At 34.9% G+C, this 11,657-nt stretch overlaps 2 non-coding genes across 2 annotated transcripts; both read right to left on the bottom strand.

The window, feature by feature from the left end:
• Positions 1–4,542: 4,542 nt before the first annotated feature.
• On the bottom strand, positions 4,543–4,649 carry LOC126008492 (U6 spliceosomal RNA). Its single transcript, XR_007495820.1, has one exon. It is a non-coding gene; the product is annotated as a U6 spliceosomal RNA (small nuclear RNA).
• A 2,465-nt stretch (positions 4,650–7,114) lies between these two features.
• LOC126007944 (small nucleolar RNA SNORA51) lies at positions 7,115–7,247 on the bottom strand. The gene has a single exon (XR_007495411.1). It is a non-coding gene; the product is annotated as a small nucleolar RNA SNORA51 (small nucleolar RNA).
• Positions 7,248–11,657: the final 4,410 nt, after the last annotated feature.

The following is an 11,657-nucleotide window of genomic DNA, read 5'->3' as shown; positions in this document are numbered from 1 at the left end:
ACTGCAACAAGCTGAGGAATGCAGAAGGTTTTCTGAATGGTGTTTTTGTGTTTCTGGAGTATATCCCTAGGACTGGTGCTGCTGTATCTTATGGAAGCTTAATTTTTAGTTTTTCTAAGGAATATCCATTTCAATATTATCTTAAAAGATTGAACCAAAAAAAAACCCACTTAAACTTTTGTGGTTAACTTAAACTAATATGCATTTGCATGGAAATATAAAAAAACTACTATACCTTCAAGTTTAAGGAGTTACATAAATTTTAAGGCTTTAGATTGCTTGGTGTACCGCTAAAAAAATGTTATAATGTACTACAATCTGGGAACTTGATGGACAAAGTAATTGTATATGGGTTTGGTTTTATATTTCTTAATGTTCCTTACTGTAAGATCAAAATTAAGGTGTCAGAAGAGCGATTTCTTCTGAGAACTGTTTTTGGGTGATTGCCCTTTCACTGTAACTTTACTTGTCCTCTTTCTTTGCATCATTGTTCACATAATTAAAAATAAATAAAAACTTTTAAAAAAATAATAACAAAAAAGAAGATTGAACCAGTCTTCATTACAATGAGTGTCCCTTTATCATCAAATCCACTCCAAGACTGCTTATTCTTGATAATTGTAATATATGCCAGTCTTTGTGGCAGAAAATTGTAACTTATTATTATTTTGATTTGAATTGCCCTCATGATTAGTGATGTGAAATAATTCTGTATTTCTTTGTTGAAGAAATATCTGTTCACTTTTTCTTTCCACTTTTGTATGGAATTGGATGTTTTTCTTTTCAATCAGTGCCATGTGTATTTTAGACACTAAATCCTTTTCTGATGAGTATTTAGTGAATAGCTTCTCCCATTCTGTGGGTAGTCTTTGTAGCCTAGTCAGTGTCTCCTTAGAGTGGAGAAGCTTCTCAGTTTAATATAGTCTCATTTGTTTTTCTTTTCTTCCACTTGCTTGGGCAAATATTTTTACATAGTTAAAGATGCATTTAGCTTCAATATTATGGAGAGGTCTTTCTTCTGTATACCTATGGTTTTAGGTCTGTTGTCAAGGTCTTTAATACATTTTGATATGACCTTTGTGCATGGTAATAAAGATCTTAGTTCAATTTTTGCATGTAGTTGGCCAATTTTCCCAACAACACCTGTTGAATAGGCTTTTCTTTCTCCACTTGTACTACTTGCACTTTATGAGAGACTAATTGATCATATATTTAGAGGACATCTTAGAATATTCAAGTATATTACATTGATCTGAGGGTCTATTTTTATTCCAATACTATGCAGTTTTAATGATTAGTGCTTTATAGTGCAGTTTAATGGCTGGAATGCCTCACAAATAATTTTGTACAAGAATTGCTTTAAATATTTATGAATTTTTATTTTACAAACAAATTTCAGGAGTGTTTGATCTGCTATTTTTTTTAAAAAAATGTGTATTCTTATAGGAATTGCATTAATCTGTACAATACTTTGAGAAGTATTGACATTTTAATTATGTTAATTTTTTCAATTCATGCGCAGGGTATATGTCTTCATTTCTTTGTGTTTTCTTTTATTTTTTAAATTATTGTTATATAGTTGTCTTTATAGAGGTCTTTTACCAATATAGTTAAGGAGATTCCAAGGAATTTGATTTTCTGCAGCACAATAGTGAATGTAATGTTTAAAATGCATCTTTCTTCTCTTTTATTATTAGTCTAAAGAAAAGCCATGGGTTTCTGTGTTTTAATTTTGTAGTCTCCCACTTTACTATACACATTTATTATTTTAGAAGCTTTTTGGAAGAGCCTTTAGAATTTTCAAAAATATTGTTTCATTGTCATATGCAACCAATAAGAGCTTGACTTCTACTTTACTATCTGCTTGCCCTTGATCATTTTTTCTTGCCTAAATACTATTGCAAGTACTTCCAGTTCTATATTGAATAGAAGTGGTGAGAAAAGTGTAATTTATCTTGCTCCTTATTTGAGAGGAAATGTTTTATTTTTTTCCCTTTGAGTATAATACTTACCATGAGTTTGTGGAAAATGCTTTTGATTATATTGACAAAAGTTCCTTCAATTTCCATTTTCTTTTCCCCTAAATATGGTGGAGGTGGTGGTGCGTGGTATGATGGTATTGCTGAAGATGTTATAAGAAGTGAGAGAGATAATATGACAAAATCCTGGAAGAAAATGTAAGGTACTTAATGAAGAAAGACAAAAAAATAATCTTCAAATCATAGGAATTCTAGAAGGGGAAAAATGGGAAAGGGGAAGAACAAGTAATGAGGGAGATAATAACAAAGAACTTCTTCACCCTTGGGAAAAAGGTTTCTCTACAAATTCATAAGACAAAAACAGTGCCAAACAAAATAGATAATAACAGAATACCAATAAGATATTTATAATCCAAATGGCAAAAGACAAAAAGAGACGGACTCTTTAAAGAAGTAAAAGAGAAAAAAGCCTGAAGTATAAAGGAAACAACATAAGAATCAAACCAGATATTCCTTTTGAAACAATCTGAGCAAAAAAAGAGTGGAATGACATATTGAAACTACAAAGTAAAGGAATCTTTCAACCTAGAGTTCACTACCCAGTAAACTCTAATTTACATGTTTGGGAGGATTAAAAACATACTAAGACAAAAAAGGACTTGCAATATTTGAACTTTCCAACCGATCGGAAAGGAGATACTCAAAGAGCAATTACAGAAACCAAACCCCCAATTGTAACAACTACAATCCTACTACAATCCTACACAATATAATCAACATCTCTGTCAATAGTTTCCTTAAATGATATTGGATTAAACTCACCTGTCAAGAACACATATAGCTGTTTAGGTTGAGCAGGTGTATCAACTGCTCTTTACAGATGTGTATAATATGTTCTAATGCTTTTTTTTTTGTGGGGGGGGGGGTCACACCTGGCAGCGCTCAGGTGTTACTCCTCACTCTGTGCTCAGGCATGGGGTACCATATGGGATGCTGGGGTTCAAACCACTGACCTTCTGGATGTAAGGCAAACGCCCTACCTCCATGCTATCTCTCAGGCCCCTATTCTTATGCTTTTATCCACACAAATGGGTGCAGAATGAATTGGAAAGCCATGGACTTCCACTACAGTGCTCTCTATAAGTAGTTTTAATGCCTTAATGTTACTATGTCTATAATAACTCCTTGATCATTTTGTCTACAGAGGCACTTGGAGATATAGGTTGGTCACCCCAGTTCCATATTGCAATGATATACTATATTAGACTCAGAAGAAAAGACGATATTTTATAGCATAGATTCCTCTTATAGTACACATTACCATATCACTTAGTTATCTAGACTTGAAAATTATTATTTTTTTAAGAATGCTCTATACACAATCTAAGCCATGAAGTCTTTCTTCAGTAAAGTTTACCCTCATCAATCATAATTGGCCTAGAAAATGGAAAACATTTACATATGACTTGCCAGCTTTATATTTTTTAAGTGTTCTGTCCCATTTTACCTGGGTCAGCTTTTCAACTGTAACCCATGGATGGATCCTCAGTGGCTATCTATGTCTGCACATTAGTGTATGTGTTGGCCACCTCAATGTCTGTCTAATGTCCATCTGTAATATACAAAATGTCTTTCTATGTTGTATACTGTCCTCCCCCCTGTTATATATAACCCCTATTTTCCCCTTCGCTTACCACCTTACAAATTCTTTTTTTGCCCTTCACTTTCTCGCCATCTCCTCCTGTCATTTTTTCCGCATTTATTCCTTTTTACCCTTAGTTCTTAACTCCTCAGGAATTGAAATATTTCCGCCAACCCAGCCGGCTGCCACCTAACTCCCAAAGAGAAAAGATTGATTTTCAGCCCTAGAAGAAGCTGCCATGTCGCTACTGCTGATTTGTTCTTAGTGGGCCTTTCCCCCACTTCCCATCACTGTGGACTAATGCTCATGACCAGCTTTGGTTTCTGAGGAGCCCCAGCTCGAACACATTTCCTGATTTGTGACTGCTGGGAGCCAGAAATCACAAGGCCAAATCATATTTTGAAGTTGTACTCCGGTTTTAGCCCCCCCACCCCCCCCCCCCGACTATTTCAAAAGACTTAAAGGGAACATATATATATATCTCCTTTGAGCATTTCTTTAGATGTATTTTCTTAATAGGTAAAACCCTTATTTAATATAGCCTTATGTAGCAGAAATTTCCCCATTTTGAGGATCTGTTTAGTAGGGAATTTTAGTAGATATGTTTCTCTAGCGTTTAGAGTTCATGATAGAACCAATTTATGGAGATTGTTGGACTTTTTTCTCTGATCCCATACACCAGTAATACATTGTGGCATCGTTTCTTTTTGCATAGGCACATTAAAATAAGGGAAATAATACATGTGTTTTTGATTCTTCATAAGGGTTTTCTTCCTGGTTCTTTTTTTTTTTCTATTGATTATATCGCAGTTTATTTTTGTCTGTTCACTTATTGGTACTTTTTCCATCTTTCATTCATTTATTTTTAAGGCTCTTTTCCAACCTCTTCTCTATTTTTTTCTTTTTCTTTTTTTTCTTCTTTTAAATATGAAACGTTTCACGAATTTGAGTATCATCCTTGCACAGGAACCATGCTAATCTTCTCTGTATCGTTCCAATTTTAGTATATGTGCTGCTGAAGCGAGCACCAACCTCCTCTCTTGTAGGGAGGTTTTATGCATCTTTCAGCTCACTGGTTCTTTCCTCAGCAGTTTTTACTGTGTTGGAGAGGTCTTCCAGTTAATTTTTTTTTTATTATTTCTATTTGAAATTTTCTTATTTCAATTTTCTTGTCCTCTTTAGTCTTATTGGCTCTTCATTTAGTTCATTCCATGATTTCTTTGGGTTCTTTGTACAACCTCTACATTTCCTCTCTAAAGTTCTTATCAGAGAGGCTATGACCAATACTAGTTGGGTCGTCAGAACTATCTTCTTTATTCACTAAGCATAGTTGCATTTTGTGTTGTTTTCCCATTGTAAACGTCAAGTGTGGTGGCATTTTGTATATATATTGTGTTTGGGCTCATTGACTAGAAGAAATGAGAGACTGTGGAGCATTATTACTCTCTTCTTTCAGCCTGCTGTTCTTGTCCCTTCTGTGCTCAGGGATCACTCTGGTAGTGTTCAGGAGACCAGTGTGGTGCTGGGGAGCAACCCTGGGTTAGCCATATGAAAGTTTCTCAATTGCTATAGTATTTTCTGGACCCTTTATCATGGTATTTATTTATTATTTATTTACATATTTACTTACCAAATCTTAATTTCAGCTCTAACAAAACACTCAGATGACTAATTCTGAATAATTATAAAAGCAATTGCATAATTTGTTACTCTACAGAATATTTACTACAAATTTGTATCTAGAGCAATATATTGCAAAGTTAATGTCTTGTTACCTAAGTAGAGTTCTATGTGTCAAAGATTGTAGAAATAATTTGTTTCATAAAAAATAGAAATGATATTGAGAAAAGCAGCAAGTTTGATTCAACATAGGTTAGAAGTCTGAGAAAAACAAATTGCTTAGAGATTATATAAAGCACATAGGACTTGGGCCAGCTATTATCTCAAATTAACAGACTAATTTGAAAACAAGGACAGTGAATTTTTCAACCAATAGTCAACATAGGAATTCTGGATAGGGAGAAATATATTTTGATTAATTTTGCCCTTTTTAGAAAAACCTGGCAGCTTTTTCCTTCACCAGCTGGAGTTTATGGAAGGCCTTCTGGAGCAACTCAGCCAACAGGGAGTTACAACAATCTAATCTTCATGGCTTGGATACAGCCTTGTTTGAGCTGTTCCTAAGTAAAGGGTTTCTCAGTTTCCAAGTAGGAGGCTGAGAAAATAAAAGTATTTAACTTAAAAAGTCAAGGTCCTGACTCAAATTTGTCTGACTCTCCAAATATTCCGGATCAAAATTAAAGTAATGGAAGCTGTTGAGATATGATATCCTCCTAATATATAATAGTCATTGCTTTCTAAATTTAGAAGTTATTGCTAGCAATTTTTCATTAATTTTGATTTATCTCAATTGGCGCACTCCACTAAAATGTGGACAACTTCTGCTGTATGCCCAGATTCATGTTCTGTGCTACACTCAGGAATTTTCATTAATTGTTTTATGAGCTGCACATCTGCTTTTATTCATTCTCTTACTTGGCGAAGAACCATTTCTATGTTATATCTGTGATACTTTTTCTGAAACCATCTAACAGATATTTTGATTATTTTGTCAAGGATTGCCTTTAGAGTTGTGTCAATACAACATATATTCAAACTCACCTATGACAAGTTTCTGGAAAAGCATATCTATCACATTACATTCTATCCAAAATACTTCTGAGCACAATAAAATTTATGTATGAAGGCATAATTTGTTTTTCACTGGAAACGCTTTATAAAAATGACCTTGTAAATTTAATACAACATATAATTTTCTGCTGAAAAAATTATTCCTGACATATACATATATATTCTTTGTGATATTGCTTGACAAAATACAATTACATATCAAGAAGCAAATATGTAGTTATTTTTACAGTTACAGCATTCTTATGCATTTTCCTTTTTGTGCAGGAGTTCCTTAAATATTTATCATTAATTCACTAATTTAGGTTTACTCTAATGAGTATTTTTAATCTGTTATAAATGTGGACAACTCGCTTTATGGTCCTCGTACTATTTTAGTCACACCAACTATGTGTAGTTCAATTAAATTATTCTACTAAAAAGGCAAAAGAGAATAAATTAAGCTCTTTGCTCTGAATTAAATATTGCCCTTTCTTTATAACCATCTATGATTCGGTCAAACTAATGAAAAATTATATCCATTGGCTAGATTGTTGTGCCTTATATTGAGTCATTGCCCTAATTGTCAAGAATCTCTGGTGGAATGTCAGGCTTTCTGGGTATTGCTTGAAGGTCACCTACTCACAAAAAGTAAGGATTGAAAGATATTTAATAACACTATGAAAGTTTATTGGGTGCTCAACCCAGAGTCTCAATCTCTGAATGGAATTTTCCACCAAAAGTAATAAGCTACAATTCCTTGTTATTATTACAATTTAGAATTTGTTCATTATGAGATGTACATTCCTATTTAAAAAACGTTTTTGTCTCCCACTCCATTCACTATACAGACCAGGCAAAGGGCCTAAGTTGAGGTGTATATAGAGTGCATTTACAGTAACTCCTCTTTCTATGCAGTCAGTATAAAGAACACAGCCTGTGGTAAGAATTGGGAGGCCTTATCTTTTCTTTTCTTTTTTGTGATTTTTTAATATATATGATTTTTACATATGTAAATATTTTTATTTTTATGTATATGATTTTATATACATCATTTTATTTATATAAATTATTTTTATTTATATGCTTTTTATTTATCATTTTATTTATTTATCATTTTTATTTATATAAATCATTTTTATTTATATGATTTTTTATATTTATAAAATATTTTTCTTATATTAATCTTTTGTGAAGATTACACACAAAATCAGAATCAGAGTTAAATTTTTCCTTTAAATATTACTTTTTACATAGGTACCTAAGATCTCTTTAGCTTGTATCAATAATAAAAAAATTGTTCTTCATTTTCATATTTTGCATTGACAATATTTTCAAAGTATTCTTGCACATATGACATAATATTATAGTTCTAAATAATCCATTTTTCTTATCCTTTTAGTTTTCTATAGCATTAAGAGCACCATGGGAGGAAAATATGTTTTGTGATTTAAGAACTCTCGCAATGCTTTTTATTAAAAATGGTACTTTTTAAGTGATATGCAGGGCACTCCCTAATTAGTGCCAACTACAATAATGCAGACCACAGTGCCAGAAAAGATAGAGAGAAAGAATAAAAGAGAGAGAAGTAAAATGCCTGCCCCAGAGACAGGCAACAGTTGGGGTAGGCTGGTGAGGTATGGTGGACATTGGTGAAGGGAGTGTTGCACTGGTGAAAAGTGGTTCACATTCTATAAAAGAAATCTATGAACATTTCTATAAAAATGGGGGCCCGACTGTGAGAAATTGTGAGTGCTACCTGTGTCTGTCTGTCTCCTGTCCTGTCACTTGAACCTCTTAGGAGTGGGCTGAAAAGAGGCTCCCCAAACTCGCTCTCCCAGAGGCTCATTCAAGGGTGGGCATGCCAAGGAACTGCTTCACAATGTGAAAACCGGCTATAAGCAGTACTTTGCAGAAGTCAGGTCCCCTGTTTGTGACGTCAGGCTGGGAAAATCTATGAGACTTCGCCTGCTCAGTGGGGCCCGACCGTGAGAAATTTTGAGTGCTGCCTGTGTGTGTCTGTCTCCTGTCCTGTCGCTTGCTCCTCTTCGAGTGGGCCAAAAAGAGACTCCATGCAGCAGAGCATGGCCGCTCCAATTCGCTACATGGCCGTGCACTCTTTCTAAGGAAAGAAAACCATTAAAACAAGAAAAAAAAATCACACTAAGAACTGTGCTGGAGGCTAAAATTTGCTGGAACTCAGATGCCAGCACTCCTATCTGCCTGTCTTCTGTGCTGTGCTTCACTTTTGGCCTGATTTCATCCTGTGTGTGGCTCATCTGCAGATGGCTCACCCTCCCTGGAGCTTTACCTGGAGCTGAGCTTACACGCCCAGAAAGGGGAAACCACTGAACTCTGCTGGAACTCACATGCCAGAAGACTTATCTGGGGCCCGGAGAGATAGCACAGTGGTGTTTGCCTTGCAAGCAGCTGATCCAGGACCTAAGGTGGTTGGTTCGAATCCCGGTGTACCATATGGTCCCCCATGCCTGCCAGGAGCTATTTCTGAGCAGACAGCCAGGAGTAACCCCTGAGCAATGCTGGGCGTGCCCCCCCACCCCCCCCAAAAAAAAGAAGAAGAAGCCCTATCTGCCTGTCTTCTTTGCTGTGCTCCATTTTTGTCCTGATTTCATCCTGTGTGTCACTCATCTGTGGACAGCTCGCCCTCCCTGGAGCTTTCCCTGGAGCTGAGCTTATACGCCCAGAAAGAAGAAGCCATTGAACTCTGCTGGAACTCAGATGCCAGCACCCCTATCTGCCTATCTTCTGTGCTTTGCTTCATTATTGGCCTGATTTTATCCTGTGTGTGGCTCATCTGTGCATGGCTCGCCTTCCTGGAGCCTTTCCTGGAGCTGAGCTTACGTGCCCAGATAGAAGAAGTCGCTGAACTCTGCTGGAACTCAGATGCCAGCACCCCTATCTGCCTGTCTTCTGTGCTTTGCTTCATTATTGGCCTGATTTTATCCTGTGTGTGGCTCATCTGTGGATGGCTCGCCTTCCTGGAGCCTTTCCTGGAGCTGTGCTTACATGCCCAGATAGAAGAAGCCGCTGAACTCTGCTGGAACTCAGATGCCAGCACCCCTATTTGCCTGTCTTCTGTGCTTTGCTCCATTATTGGCCTGATTTTATCCTGTGTGTGGCTCATCTGTGGATGGCTTGCCTTCCTGGAGCCTTTCCTGGAGCTGAGCTTACACGCCCAGAAAGGGGAAACCACTGAACTCTGCTGGAACTCAGATGCCAGTACCCCTATCTGCCTGTCTCCTGTGCTGTGCGCCATTTTCGGCCTGATTTCATCCTGTGTGTTGCTCATCTGAAGATGACTCGCCTTCCCCTGGAGCCTTCCCTGGGAGGTGAGTTTACAAGCCCAGAAAGGATGGAGCCAGAGGAGCATGGCCACTCTACTTCACTTCCTGGCCCTGCACATCATTTAGCCAATGAATACAACCACAACAAGTAGATCAACACGGGGATCAAACTGAAGTTCGGGCATATTTTATGCCACATAAAAATACTCAAAAATATATAATATTTGTTCATAGATATATAAGAATTCTTTTCCTTCTTGTCACTGTGTGAGTTCCAGATTAATATACAACCTTTTCTTTACATAATGTTAAAAAGTAATCATACATGGCACCCTAATCCTAAGGAGAAAAGAGGATGAGGCCTGTATTTATTAACATTTGTAAGAAACTAACCAAACAAACTCGACACTTTCTAGGTTAGCAAACATGCGTGAGTCTGTGTTTGTTTTCCACACGGCTTAAAGTATTAGCTTCATTGATTTCAATGGAAGAGAAATCAGTATAAACTTCATATATTAACAGTTGTCTGTAAATTTGCTATGATGAATAGTATACTTATTATAAAGCATGTTTCCAATCTACTTATCTATATACTTGGCTTTCTTCAATTATACTGAGGAAACACATATTCTTTAATTATGAAGATCTCAGAAATAACTTTTCAATAATTATGTTGATAAAATTGAAATATGCCTCTTAATCTTCTCACTAGGGATATCAATGCTATATTTATATATTATTTTATAGTTTTGTTCCTCTTTTTTTATAGTATTATTTTTTGAGATTCAGGTGCTATAGGAAACTTAAATTTTACTTCCATAGCTCTTACTTCTATTATTTACAAGATATTTTCCAAAATACATATGCTTAAACCATACTTCATAGCTAAGGTTTGATGCAAGATACAAGATGCAAACCTTGCAAGATGCAAGGTTTGATGTAAGATTAGTTGTAGAAATAAATGGCTAGGATATATATTGAATTTTCTGCTATTTCTGTAAAAGGGTGATGCTTAACTCATTTCAGAGATGGTCACTCCTTTATATAAAAGATTATACAGTGATGGGTATCGTTATCTTTCTCTGTGTCTGTACTTATAACTGCATCTGTATATTTATCTTTCTCTGTCTATAAATCTGTCTCCATATATATCTATATCTGCTCATTTTTCCTGCTAAGAATGGAAGATCTCCCAATATTATGCTTTCATATGACAGATTGTTATCTTGCTTCTTCTGATTAGACCACTGTATATTCTTGACTCATCCTGACAACATTGCTTTCTGGTCAGTAAATTTTATATCTACAATCTCACTTCTGAAATATTTCTTAATTTTATTTTCAAATTTTTATCAGCATCCTTATAAACTTGGGTATAATTTATTATATCTCACAGAATTTCTGCAATATTTTAAAAATAAATTCTTGCTTTTAGAGACATTCCTACATAATCACATTTCATATTCCTCTGAGAGTTCTTTTTCTAAAAATAAGCTGGCCATAGTATTTTCTTCTTTAAAATTTTCTGCTATTGTTTCCTAAATACTGAACAATTGACAAAACTTAAAATTGTTCATCCATGGACAGTGTTTCTTTAATTAATATTGACTTTTCAAGAATTGTTACTACTTTATATTTGTCACTCTTTAAGATTGAGTTCAATCTTAATTTTCTAAGTAGTATGTTTACTTTTCCTAAGTAAAAATTAACACTCTTTACTCATTTCTGGTAATATCTTATCAAACAATCACAGTTTTAATTTAATAAGCTTGTTTGTTTATAATTTTATAATTGTCACAAATATATTGCTATTTTCTTGAGATCATAGATTTTATGAATTTTCTCCTTAACTTCTAATATTCTAACATGGAGTTTACTTGATAATCTAGTATATTATTAATAAATGTCTGAAATAAATAAATTAAAACTATGTATTTTTGTCTAATTTTTCTTTTGCATTAATTATAATATAATAACATTACTATAGAAAAATCTTTCCACAAATAATTATACCATATATATCTGAGATAAATGCTAGAAAGAATGAGGCAAATACCTGCCATG

Source organism: Suncus etruscus, chromosome 4 (assembly GCF_024139225.1).
Source record: "Suncus etruscus isolate mSunEtr1 chromosome 4, mSunEtr1.pri.cur, whole genome shotgun sequence".
In the NCBI taxonomy this organism is placed as follows: Eukaryota; Metazoa; Chordata; class Mammalia; order Eulipotyphla; family Soricidae; genus Suncus; species Suncus etruscus.
This window is presented reverse-complemented; position numbering and strand designations above follow the sequence as displayed.